Source organism: Stegostoma tigrinum, chromosome 13, assembly GCF_030684315.1.
Source record: "Stegostoma tigrinum isolate sSteTig4 chromosome 13, sSteTig4.hap1, whole genome shotgun sequence".
Taxonomy (NCBI): domain Eukaryota; kingdom Metazoa; phylum Chordata; class Chondrichthyes; order Orectolobiformes; family Stegostomatidae; genus Stegostoma; species Stegostoma tigrinum.
In genome coordinates, this window is record NC_081366.1 from 57,249,001 (window position 1) to 57,263,484 (window position 14,484).

A 14,484-nucleotide genomic window follows, 5' to 3' on the forward strand; every position below is an offset into this window, starting at 1 on the left:
GTAGTGTTCCACAGGGCTCTGTCCTTGGGCCTCTACTGTTTGTAATTTTTATTAATGACTTGGATGAGGGGATTGAAGGATGGGTCAGCAAGTTTGCAGACGACACAAAGGTTGGAGGTGTCGTTGACAGTATAGAGGGCTGTTGTAGGCTGCAGCGGGACATTGACAGGATGCAGAGATGGGCTGAGAGGTGGCAGATGGAGTTCAACCTGGATAAATGTGAGGTGCTGCATTTTGGAAGGTCGAATTTGAAAGCTGAGTACAGGATTAAGGATAGGATTCTTGGCAGTGTGGAGGAACAGAGGGATCTTGGTGTGCAGAAACATAGATCCCTTAAAATGGCTACCCAAGTGGACAGGGTTGTTGAGAAAGCATATGGTGTTTTGGCTTTCATTAGCAGGGGGATTGAGTTTAAGAGTCATGAGATCTTGTTGCAGCTCTATAAAACTTTGGTTAGACCGCACTTGGAATACTGCGTCCAGTTCTGGGCGCCCTATTATAGGAAAGATGTGGATGCTTTGGAGAGGGTTCAGAGGAGGTTTACCAGGATGCTGCCTGGACTGGAGGGCTTATCTTATGAAGAGAGGTTGACTGAGCTCGGACTTTTTTCATTGGAGAAAAGGAGGAGGAGAGGGGACCTAATTGAGGTATACAAGATAATGAGAGGCATAGATAGAGTTGATAGCCAGAGACTATTTCCCAGGGCAGAAATGGCTAACACGAGGGGTCATAGTTTTAAGCTGGTTGGAGGAAAGTATAGCGGGGATGTCAGAGGCAGGTTCTTTACACAGAGAGTTGTGAGAGCATGGAATGCATTGCCAGCAGCAGTTGTGGAAGCAAGGTCATTGGGGACATTTAAGAGGCTGCTGGACATGCATATGGTCACAGAAATTTGAGGGTGCATACATGAGGATCAATGGTCGGCACAACATCGTGGGCTGAAGGGCCTGTTCTGTGCTGTACTGTTCTATGTTCTATGTTCTAAGAAACATATCCAACAGGTCATTTGCATTATCTGTAAGCTGAATGGCAGAGAGGCTTGTGAGATAACTTGATCCGTGCCTTGTCAGTTAACATTCTGAAACTCATTCGTCACCACATTTTAATGCAAGTAAGAAATTTACACACATTCTCAGAAAAATAGTGTCACCTGTTATAAAAGTAAGAAAAGAAAACATATTGGTTTTGTACTTTTACAACTTTTGTACAATATTGTGTAGTCAAGGCTAAACGCTAGAAAGATCAATTGCTTCTCCTGACCATTGCAGTTGGATAATTGATCTATTGTTAATTTGCTCCAAGCAACTGTAGTGAAACATTTTGCATGATAATTGTGTGCAAATATAATTCACACATTCAAACCTGATTCATAACATTTACGAAATGCAAAACTTAATTGCAAAGAATGGGGCTTCATAAAATTCAGAAAGAGAGACGTAAAAAATTGTTGACAACATGCTTCATCATATAGTCAAAATTTTGTTATGTCTCCTTCCTCTCACCTATCCCCTCCTCCCACCTCAAGTCCCACGCCCATCTCCTACCTACTAACCTCATCCCGCCCCCTTGACCTGTCCGTCCTCCCTGGACTGACCTATCTCCTCCCTAACTCCCCACACATATTCACCTTTACTGGCTCCATCCCCGCCTCTTTGAACTGTCTGTTTCTTCTCCACCGATCTTCTCCTCTATCCATCCTCTATCCACCTCCCCATCTCTCCCTACTTATTTCAGAACCCCCTTCCCCTCCCCCATTTCTGAAGAAGGGTCTAGGCCCGAAGTGTCAGACTTCCTGCTCCTCTGCTGCTGGTTGGCCTGCTGAGTTCATCCAGCTCTACACCCTGTTATCTCTGCTTTATCTGAGTTTAGATTTATTTGCCATAGCCAAAAGGCTACAATTTTCAACTCTGATCTTTGTAATGTTGTCTTCAGTAGAAAGAAGTTGTTTGTTAAATTGTCATAAAATGGAACTTGAATACATCCACTATATTTAAAATATAATCTGAAAGGAATATCATAGTCATAAAGCCACAGAGCCGCAGAGCATGGAAACAGACCCTTCAGTCCAACTTGTCCATGACAACAATATATCCTAAATTAATCTGGTCCCACTTGCCAGCATTTGGCCCATATCCCTCAAAACCTTTCCTATTCATATGCCCATCCTGATGCCTTTTAAATGTTGAAATTGTATCAGCCTCCACTACTTCTTCTTGCAACTCATTCCATATATACACCAGCCTCTGCATGAAAATGTTGCCCATTAGGTCCCTTTTAAATCTTCCCCTCCTCACCTTAAAACTATGCCCTCTAATTTTGGGCACCCTTACCCTTGTCTATTACCTTATCCACATCCCTCATGATTTAATAAACAACTATAAGGTCACCCATCAGCTTCCGACGCTCCAAGGAAAATAACCCCAGCTGTTCAGCCTCTCCCTATATCTCAAACCGTCCAACCCTGGCAACCCCCTTGTAAATCTTTTCTGAATCCTTTCAAATTTCACAACATCCTTCCCATAACAAGAAAACCAGAATTGAACACAATATTCCAAAAGTGGCTTAACCAATGTCCTGTACAATGGCAACATGACCTCCCAACTCCTACATTCAATGCACTGATCAATAAAGGTAAGCATACCAAATGCCTTCATCACTATTCTGTTTAAAGGCTGCACTTTCAAGAAACTATGAACCTGCACTCCAAGGTCTCTTTTTGTTCAGCAACACTCCCCAGCACCAAGTCCAGCCCTGATTTGCTTTTCTGAAATGCAGCACCTCACATTAATCTAAATTAAAGTCCATCTGCCACTCCTTGGCCTGCTGTCACATCTGATCAAGGTCCCTTTGTACTCCAAAGTAATCTTCTTGGTTGTCCACTACACCACCAATTTTGGTGTCGTCTGCAAACTTACTAGCCATACTTCCTACGTTCACATCCAAATAATTTATACAAATGACAAAAAAGCTACAGACCCAGCACCGATCCTTACAGCACATCACTGGTCACAGGCCTCCAGGCCCCAAAACAACTCTCTACCACCACCCTCTGTCTTCTAGCTTTGAGCCAGTTCTGAACCCAGATGGCTTGTTCTCCATGTATTCCATGTGATCTAACCTTGGTAACTAGTCGACCATGCGGAACTTTGTCGAATGCCTTACTGAAATCGATATAGATCATGTCTACTGCACTATCTTGATCCATCCTCTTCGCTATTTTTCCCAAAAACTCACTTAAGCTAGTGAGACATGACTTCCCACACACAAAGCCATGTTGCCTATCCCTAATCAGTCTTTGCCTTTTCAAATACATGGAAATCCTATCCCTCAGGATTCGTTCTGATGACTTGCCTACCACTGATGTCAAGTTCACTGGCCTATAATTCCTTAGCTTTTCCTAACTATCTTTGTTAAATAGTGGCACCACATTAGACAACTTCCAGTCTTCTGGCACCTCACCTGCAGCTGTCGATGCTACAAGTATCTCTGCAAGGGGCCCAGCAATTACTTCGCATCTTCCCACAAAGCTCAAGGGTACACCTGACCTGGTCCTGGGGATTTATCCACCTTTATGCATTTTAAGCCATCCAGCACCTCCTCCTCTGTAATATGGACATTTTTCAAGGTGTCGCCATTTATTTCCCCACGTTCTCTAGTTTTGATATCCTTCTCCACAGTAAACAAGATACTCATTTAGTATTTCCCCCATCTCTTGTGGTTTCATACATTGGTAGCCTTGCTGATCTTTAATGGACCCTATTCGCCCCCGAGTTACCCTTTTGTCCTCAACATATTTTATAATTCCTTTGAATTCTCCTTAACCTTATTTCTCAAAGCTATCTCATGTCCCCTTTGTGCGCTCCTGATTTCCCTCTTAAGTATACTTCCACCTCATTTATACTCCTGAAGGGATTCACTCAATTCCTGTTGTCTATATCTTACATATGCTTCCTTCTTTTCCTTGACCAAAACTTTAAGTTCTCTAGTCATCCAGTATTCCCTACACCTACCAACTTTGCCTTCATCCCAACAGGAACATTGTGTTTCTGGAATCTCGTTATGTCATTTTTGAAGGCTTCCTACTTCCCAGCCACCCCATTACCTGCAAATATCTGTCCCAATCAACTTTTGAAAGTTATAGAGCCATAGAGTCATGGCGACGTACAGCATGGAAACAGATCCTTTGGCCCAACTCATCCAGACTAACCAGATATCCTAAATTAATCTACTCCCATTTGCCAGCATTTGGCCCATATCCCTCTAAACCCTTCTAATTCATATACCCATCCAAATGTCTTTTAAATATTGCAATAGTATCAGCCTCCACCAATTCCCCTGGCAGCTCATTCCAAATGTATACCACTCTCCATGTGAAAAAGTTGCCCCTTTGACCCCTTTTAAATCTTTCCCTCTTCACCTTAAAACTATATCTTCTAGTTTTGGACTACCCAGCCCTGGGGAAAAGACCTTTCTAATTTACCTTATCCATGCTCCCAATGATTTTATAAACCTCCATGATGTCATTTGTCAGCTTCTGATGCTCCAGGGAAAATAGCCCCAGCCTATTCAGCCTGTTCCTATAGCTCAAACCCTCCAACCCTAGCAACATCCTTGTAAATCTTTTCCAAATCCTTTCAATTTCACAACATCCTTCCTATGGCAGGGGGACCAGAGTTGAACACAGTATTCCAAGAGTGACCTAACTGATGTCCCGTACAGCTGCAACATGACCTCCCATTTTCTGTACTCAATGCACTGACTAATAAAGGCAGCATACCAAACACTTCCTTCACTATCCTATGTACCTGTGATTCCACTTTCAAGGAAAACTGAACCTGCACTCCAAGGTCTCTTTGTTGAATATCACTTCCTAGGTCCTTATTCATTAAGTGTAAAAGTCCTGCCCCAGTTTGCCTTTCGAAAATGCAGCACCTCATATTTTTCTAAAGTAAACTCCATCTGCCACTCCCCAACCCATTGGCCCATCTGATCAAGATCCCTTTGTACTAACCTTCTTCACTGTCCACTACACCTCCAATTTGGTGTCATCTGCAAACTTACTAATCATACTTCCTATGTTCACATCCATATCATTTATATTAATGACGAAAAGCAATGGAGCCATCCCGATCCTGGTGGCACACTACAGGTCAAAAGCCTCATGTCTGAAAAACAATCTGTCCAGTCTAATGCCTTCAAAATTGGCATTCCACCAATTTAGAACTTCAACTTTTGATCCAGCCCATCCTTTTCCATCACAGTTTTGAAATTAACAGAATTCTGCTCACTTATCTCAAAGTACTCCCCCACTGTCACTTCAGTCACCTGGCCTGCCTTATTTCCCAAGAGTCATTCAAGTTTTGCTTCTTCTCTAGCAGGTATTTCTACGTAAGAATATAAGAACAAAAACATAAGAACCAGGAGCAGGAGTAGGCCATCTGGCCCATGGAGTCTACTCCATGATTCAATAAAATCTTGGCTGATATTTTCATGACCTCAGTTCCACTTACCCACTTTCTCACCATTACCCTTAATTTCCTTACTATTCAAAAAATGTCTTAGCTTTAAAAACAATCAACGAGAAAGCCTCAACTATTTTGCTGGGCACGGAATTCCACAGATTCACAACCCTCTGGGTGAAGAGGTTTCTCCTCAATTCAGTCCTAAATCTGGTTCTCCTAATGTTGAGGCTCTAGTTCTAGTTTCACCTGCCAGTGAAAACACCCTTCCTGCTTCTACTTATCTATTCCCTCTATAATTTTATATGTTTCCATGATATATCCCCTTGTTCTTCTAAATTCCAATGAATATAATCCCAGTCCATTCAGCCTCCCCTCTCAACTCTGGAATCAACTTAATAAATCTCCACTGCACCTCCTCCGGTGCAAGTGCATTCTTTCTCAAGTAAGGAGACAAAAACCACACAAAGTATTCCAGGTGTAGCCTCACTAGCACACTATACAGCTGCAACATAACCCCTCCCTGCTTTTAAACACAACCTCTCTAGCAATGAAGGACAAAATTGCATTTGTCTTCTTAATTACCTGTTGTACCTGCAAACCAACCTTCGGCGATTCATACACAAGGACACCCATGTCCCTCTGCACAGTAGCATGCTGCAATGGTTTACCATTCAAGCAATAGTCCATTTCACTGTTATTCTTATAAAAATGGACACCTTCACATTTATCAACATTGAATTTCATCCGCCAGACCTTCACTCACTGACTATATCACTCTGGAAACTTTCAGAATCCTGCCCTCAACTCCAAATCATTAATGTAAATTATAAACAGTAGCGGTCCTAGCACTGATCCCTGAGGCACACTGCTAGTCACTGTTCACCAACCAGAAAAGCAGTCATTTTAGATTAGATTCCCTACAGGGTGGAAACAGGCCATTTGGCCCAACCAGTCCACACCGCCCCTTACAGCATCCCACCCAGACCCATCCCCCTAAAACCCACACACCCCTGAACACTATGGGCAACTTAGCATGGCCGCTCCACCTAGCCTGCACATCTTTGGACTGTGGGAGGAAACCGGCGCACCCGGAGGAAACCCACGCAGACACAGGGAGAATGTGCAAACTCCGCACAGACAGTTACCCGAGGCTGGAATCGAACCTGGGTCCTGGCGCTGTGAGGCAGCAGTGCTAACCACTGAGCCACTATGCCGCCCTTTATCCCTACTCTTTGCTTCCTGCTAGTTAACACATCCTCAATCCATGCCAATACATTGCCTGTAACACCAGGCACCTTTATCTAATGCAGCAGCCTTTTGTCGAGGGGCACCTTGTTGAATGTCTTTTGGAAATCCAGATACACCACATCTACTGGGACTCCACTGTCAACCGCACTCATAATGTCTTCATAGAATTCCAGCAAATTAGTCAAGCACAACCTGTCTTTCATAAACCCATGTTGCATCTGCCCAGTGGGGCAATTTCTATCTCAATGTCTTGCTATTTATTCCTTGACAATAGGTTCAAGCATTTTTCCCACTACAGAATTAAGATAACCAGCCAATAATTCCTCATCTTTTTTCTGCCTCCTTTTTTGAACAGTGGTGTCATACTGGCTGTTTTCCAATCTGCTGGAATTGCCCCAGAATCCAGCAAATTTTGAAAAATTACCATGAGTGCAATTGCTATTCCTGCCGCCTTCTCTTTTGGAACCCTGAAATGCATTCCATCAGGGCTAGGAGGCTTGTCTACCTTTAGATCCATTAGTTTGTCCAACACATATTGTGTCATCTAAGGTTTTGGAATAGGTCTGTGGCTTGTGCCTACACAAACAGCATCAGAAAGATTCTACATGCCCCGACTCACTCATCACACTATCCTACATAAGGAACACGTTGGAACAAGACTCCTATGACCGCTGGGCATCAGAGTGACACACAAGCCCATGTCAACCCTACAACAACTGTTCACCCTAATTAAAGACCCACTCCTTGCCATGGACAGGACCAATGTCATCTACAAAATCCCCTGCAGAGACTGCAAGAAACACTACATCGGACAAACAGGAAGGAAACTAACAACAAGAATACATAAACACCAACTGGCTGCAAAAAGACACAACCAATACTCATATATCTCAATCCACATGAACAAGGAGAAACATGACTTCAACTAGGACAAACCAAGATCCTGGAACATGCTAGGCAGAGACAAGCACAAGAATTCCTGGAAGCATGGCACTCCACGAAGCATGCTATCAATAAACACATTGAACTCAACCCCATATACATTCCACTATGAGGCAATTCATCTCAACGGACCCCAAAGTTTAAAACCCAGGTGGGAAAATGCACCAACATTTCATCGGAGGCTCCACTGAGAATGTTACCAAGCATAGTAACAAAACATCTGCGAAACAACAAACCACCTCGATGAGCCAACCAACCTCAATGGTGTCATCAATTACTAACAAGTTATTTGTGTCCTCCACTGTGAAGACCGATACACAATACCTGATCGATGCCTCAGCTATTTCCTCATATTCTGTTACTTAATCCCCCTTCTCATCCTCCAAAGGACCAATATTTACCTTTGCCACTCTTTTTCATTTTATGTGTTTATAGAAGTTTTTGCTATCTGTCTTTATATTCTGAGCTAATTTAGTCTCACTATCTGTCTTACTTTTCTCTACAGTCTTTTTTGTGGCTTTCAGTTGGCTTTTATAAGTTTTCCCAATCTTTAAGTTTCATCCTGGTCTTTGCCACTTTGTAGGCCTTATCTTTCAATTTGATAGCCTCCCTTATTTCCTTAGACATCCATTGCTGATTACCCCTTTTCCTACACAGTCCTTCCTTTTCACTGGTATATGCTTTTGCTGAGCACTTTGAAAAATTGCTTTGAAAGTCCTCAATTGTTCTTCAACTATCGCACCGCACAGCCTTTGCTTCCAGTCTGCTCTAGCCAACTCCTCCCCATTCTATTGTAGTCACCTTTGTTTAAGCACAGGACTCTAAATTCTAAATTCAACCATACTGTAATCACTCCTTCCAAGAAAATCCCCAACTATGAGATCAATATTATCCCTGTCTCATTACACAGGGCTATATCTAGGATAGCTTCCTCCCTCGTCAGTTCCATGACATACTGTTCAAGAAAGCTATCACAGATACATTCAATGAATTCCTCCTCAAGGTTGCCTTGACCGAACTGCTTTGACGAATCGACATGTAGATTAAAATCCCACATGATAATTGTCAAGTTAACAAGGTGTGGAGCTGGATGAACACAGCAGGCCAAGCAGCATCTGAGGAGCAGAAATTTCTGATGAAGTGTCTAAGCCTGAAACGTTCGCTTTCCTGCTCCTAAGGTGCTGTTAGGTCTGCTGTGTTCATCCAGCTCCATACCTTGTTATCTCGGATTCTCCAGTATCTGTACTTCCTATTATCTCTGATACAATGATAATTGTTGCACCATTTTTATAGGCATTAATTATTTCTTTGTTCATTTCCTGTCCCAATGTGATGTTATTATTTGGTGACCTTTAGACTATAACTATCAGCGACTTTTTCTTCTTAGAATTTCTAATTTCTTCCTAAATGGATTCAACCTTATTCTGCATGGAATCTATATCATCTCTCACTTCCACCCTGATATTGTCCTTAAATATCACAGCCTCCCTTACCTTCCTGTCTGTCTTCCGAAGAGTCTGATATCCCTAGATATTTAATTCCAGGTCGTGATCAACCATATCTCCGTAATGGCTACTAAATCATACTCATTCGTGATAATTTGTGCCATCAGCTCATCTACTTTGTTTCGAATGCTACAAATATTTATGGCTTTAAGCTAGTTTTTACAGCTTCTCTTTGAATTTTAACATCTCCATTAATAATATCTCCTGAGTTTTCCTGCCTTTTAACTTCCTTCATAGTCCTTGATATAGTTAAACCTTGCTGCATAAATGTTAACCTGCTGTTTCCTTTTCCATTTACCATTCTATTTCCTATCATTTTCCGCTTCACTTCACCCCATTTTATTAAAGTCCTAGAGACCACCCTATTTATCCTTTCTACTAGAGCATTGATACCAGATCAGTTTAGGTGGAGACCGTCCCAGCAGTACAGATTCCTCCTGTTCCAAAATTGATGCCAATGCTCCATGAAATGGAACTACTCTTTCCTACACCACTCCTTGAGACAAGTGTTTACTTCCCTAATTTTCTAATCCCTATGGCAATTGCACGTGGCTCGTGTAGTAATCTGAAGATTATAATTAAGGACCTGTTCCTTAATTTCATTCCTAGTGCTTGGTAATCTCCAAACAGATCCTCTTTCCTGGCCTTGCCTCTGGTGTTTGTCCCAACATGGACCACAACAACTGGATCCTTGCCCTCCCACTCCAACACGGTTCTTCAAGCCGGTTAGAGATGTCACTCATCCTGGCATCAAGCAGGCAACATACCACGTGGGACTCTCAGTCCTGCTTGCAAAGGATGCTATCAATTTCCTTAATTTTAGAGTCCCCTACAACTACGCTGTCTTTTTGCTCCCCCCTCTTGGATGGCCTCCTGTACCATGGTGCAGTGGTCAGTTGGCTCATCCTCCCTACAACCCTTTTCCTCGTGCCTACAGGGAGTATTTGTTGGACAAAGTTATGAGCTGAGAATCCTCCATTCCTGCATTCAGCATCCCTTACCTCCTCACTTGCAATCACACCCTGCTGTTCCTGATCACTGACTGAATTTGAAGTACTTAATTTACTAGTGCAACCGCCTCCTAAAACAAAGTGTCCAGGTACTTCTCCAGCTCCCGGATTCTAGTTCATCAATTCTGAGCTGACGTTCATCCAGTAGCCAACACTTGCTGCAGATGTGGTCACAGCAGCGCAATGGGAACAGTCAGCTCCCACATCATACAGCTACAACACTTCACCTGTCCAGATATCTCTACTGGATTAATTAATTTATCAGTTAGTTAATCACAGTTAGTTAATTTATTTATTAGTTCTGGAGTGTCCTCTTTAAATTTAGGGAAGATTTCCTGCCAGCTCTACCATGATGTCGACTTTCCAGTTAGGTTTCGGTTGTTCTGCTGCTCCTCCCTTCAGCTCCGCTCCAGAAAACAAGGCCACGAATCCACGAGGTAAGTTAGATTTACGTTACCCGAATCACATATTGAAACAGAATTTTTTTTTGTACACACTTAACAAAATCCTCTCCATCTAAGCCCTTAAAACTATAGCAGTCCCAGTTTATGTTTGGAAAGTTAAAATCCCCTACCATTACCATTCTACTATTCTTACATATAACCGAGATCTCTTTACAAATTTGCTTCTTGATTTCCTGTTGATGTCGAGACAGCACCACATTCTGCATTGTTGATTACATGAGGAATATACAACTTTGAACTCAAAGAGACTGCATGAAGAATTTGTTCCATTTTTTTGAAAAAATCATGTTTACAGGAACACATTATGAGTTGCATTTTGCTGCAACGTGTATGATCCCTATACATTTTAAAATCATTTATAATAAGTTTTGAACTTTGACCTCATGCATTTAGATGTTCTGAGTGTCTGAAGGATCTGATGACTAACTGGTAAGTATTCCTGTGATGATTTCTTTTAAAACACAGTTTTTAGAAAAGGCCTATTGGAGAGAAATGGGTTACAGTGGAAGCATTTATGAACAAACAGTGCAAACATTCTGGTGCATTAGACTTTTAGATTGGAGATTCCAGAATTGTGTTCTTGGAAGTTAGGGGAAACACCCATTGCTTGGAGAAAGATGAAATATTTTAGTTTTAGTTTGGACAATTTTGTAGAAATCTTGGCTTAAGCTGATGAATGAAACTGTTGTTTCTAAGAAACGGAGGTAGTTTAGGACTGTTATGAAACAGAGTTATCTCAAAATGTGGGGGCTGTTTAGATCATTTGGCTGGATGGCTGGTTTGTGAGATGGAGTGATACCAAAACCATGGGTTCAATTCCCCAACTGGCTGAGGGATATAAGATCTCTCCACTGGCCTAAGGTGTAACGTCCCTTGGGTTAAACCAACACCAGTCAGCTCTCTCTAACGGGAGATAAAACCTGTGGTTCCCTAGGACTGTGGTGACTTTACTTGTCCCCATGGCTATTTTACCTCAATGTAAGGAGCTTAGTTTAAAAATTTTGATACTAGGTGTGTTTTGTTGAAACCCTGAAAGGCTTATTTGAGCCTAATAAATTCTGAGCTCAGTTGTATAAAGGCATTAGAAAGAGACTATCAGATTGTGATGTTCAGGAATTGCAGCCACAGCTAAGTCAAATCTTAGTGGTTGGAAACAAGTGGATCTCGTTCATTCTTATATTCTTGATTGGGGTTGTTAACCTAGATCAATCAGGGAGCCCTGGTTGACAGATATAATCAAGGCATTCAGAGAATCTCCTGACTTCAGGGACTGACTCCAAGCTGACTGGTTGCAGCCAGTGTACTTCATATTTGTAAATATAGAGTGATTTGGTGACAGGATACCAGCCTCTGTGCAGCTATTTCACAAATCCTATGTGCAATAGAGAAGGGAATCCTCTCTGTTGTTTGAGTGCCATATGCTGAGTCCTGACATTGTTACAATTAATGCAGTTGCATTTTACTGTATTTTCTAGTCTTTAAATATGTGCTGATGTAAATGCTTTGGTTTATTCCATAATGTCTTCAATTCTTTGTGTAATAACCTTCTGTTTTATTGTTAAATGCGAAACTGTAGCATTGCATGTTTGTGTTTCAGTGAACGACCACCTTGTTAAACAAATAAAAACTATGGTATATTTAAGCCAGATTTTAATCTGGTATTTAACTCATCCAGGAATAACATCATCTGGGATCATAACAGTATACAATCCTGTAACTTCCTGTTGGAATGAAAGCAAAAACAGATACCACGGAACCGATGGGCTCTGAACCAAAGGATAACTGCTTGGCCACATTGTATTTGATTGGCTCCTGACCAGGAATGATGGCTTATGTTGGGCCAATGCAGCAAAGACGCATGCAGCAAACAGAAAGCATCAGAAAATCTTACGTGTATGCATGTGTGCGCGCGTGCGTGTGCGTGCATGTGCATGTGCATGTGCGTGTCTGCATATCAAAATGCCACCAATGATAACTACATTTCAATCACCTTTCTTGACAAATTCCAAGTTCCATGTTGAAAAAGGGAATATCACTTTCAGAGATTCTGAATAGGGCAAAGTCTCAACCATGAGTGGAGGAATGAACATCGGTGTATAAATAATCTTGTGTCAACATTAAGGAATTGAAAGGAAGAGAAGAAAGGCAGCACATCAAATCCTCTGATTCTGACAAGCCCTATTCAACAGTGTTTCCTGGATTTTTTTTTCTTATTCCACCTTTAATATCTGTGCCTTTTTTTTGGTTTGTGTGTGTCTACCCTTTTTGTGATGGAACAGATTTAAGAAGGGTACATTTAAGTTATATAGTTTTATGTTTCTAATGTGTATGTCTTAACTACCATTGTTTAAAGACCTTTTCAAAATAAATAGTCATTCTCTTGTTAAGTACAGAAGCCTGGTGATTTTTTTAAAAGCTTGTATTCATCAGTAAGGAAAATTTGAGACTTTGAATAGCTTGATTAAATCTTTTCACATTTGTGATAACTTGAGAAAAGCGGGATTTGACTTCCAGTGTGCAATCCCAGTGAATTGTCACAAAGATAATGCCAGATATTGAAACTTGCATTATCCTGAGTATAATTTAATGCAAGTGTAGTAGTTGTCAAATGGCTGTTACTTCATTTTGAGTCATTGCAATATGTAAAACCAATAATATTATAACTAAGGTCCAAGCCAGAAATAATTATAATCATAATGCAATGTATTAAGTCCTATCATGGAAGAGAATGCATTGCCTCACATGCTACCAACAGAAGTTCCACTGACCTTCCTGATGCCCTGGTATTAGTCACTGAGAAGAATTATGTCCTAATATTTTTGCTAATGTAAGATATTGACATTGACTGTTCAATATGAGTCATGTGTATTAAAGATCAAATGGCTTAGTGCACTGTTCAGATCATACCTTTAATTCACAGCTCAGTTCTTGTTGCCAAGAAGAAATTCAGACAATCACAAAACTCTTTCATCCAAGAAAGTCGTGGCAAAGGAATTACAAATTGCTTCCAAAACAATGTCCTCTCCCTCCTATAGATTAAAAGAAAACAATATGTTTGCCAAAATCTGAAATGGTTAGGTTAGAATTCCTGCTTAATTGGATTAAATAGCAACCATTGACAGGAAGGTTGTGCTGGTGTTCAGAGTTGCCTGGACTCATAGTTTTGAGTTTAGCTCAGTTTTAGTTGTCCAAGAATCAACAAACTAATATTGGATCAGAAGAATATTTCAAGACCCATAAAATTTTTCACTTTTATAATTGAATTAGTTTATGTTTGCATGAAAAAAGACAAGTTCAGACACCCAACGTATTGAGAAATGGATTGTTATTTAATATGAATTGTTATCACAACAGATTTCTATTTAAGAAAAACTCTATTATAAATCACTGAAATGTGCAAAACTATTGAATTTCATTTTGATAGATGATATTTGTGACCTGTTATTTTCATATGAAGCCCAAGGGAATATGCAACTCATGCAATTCTCCACATTAAAGAACAAAAGGTCAACTGTGTATCATATACACTGATTTACAATTTCAATAATCACAGAACCTGAAACAAGGAAAAGATGATACAGAATTGGCTGGCCAACAGAAGGCAGCGAGTGGTAGTAGAAAGAAAATATTCTGCCTGGAAGTCAGTGGTGAGTGGTGTTCCACAGGACTCTGTCCTTGGGCCTCTACTGTTTGTAATTTTTATTAATAGCTTGGATGAGGGGATTGAAGGATGGGTCAGCAACTTTGCAGATGACACAAAGGTTGGAGGTGTCGTTGACAGTATAGAGGGCTGTTGTAGGCTGCAGTGGGACATTGACAGGATGCAGAGATGGGCTGAGAGGTGGCAGATGGA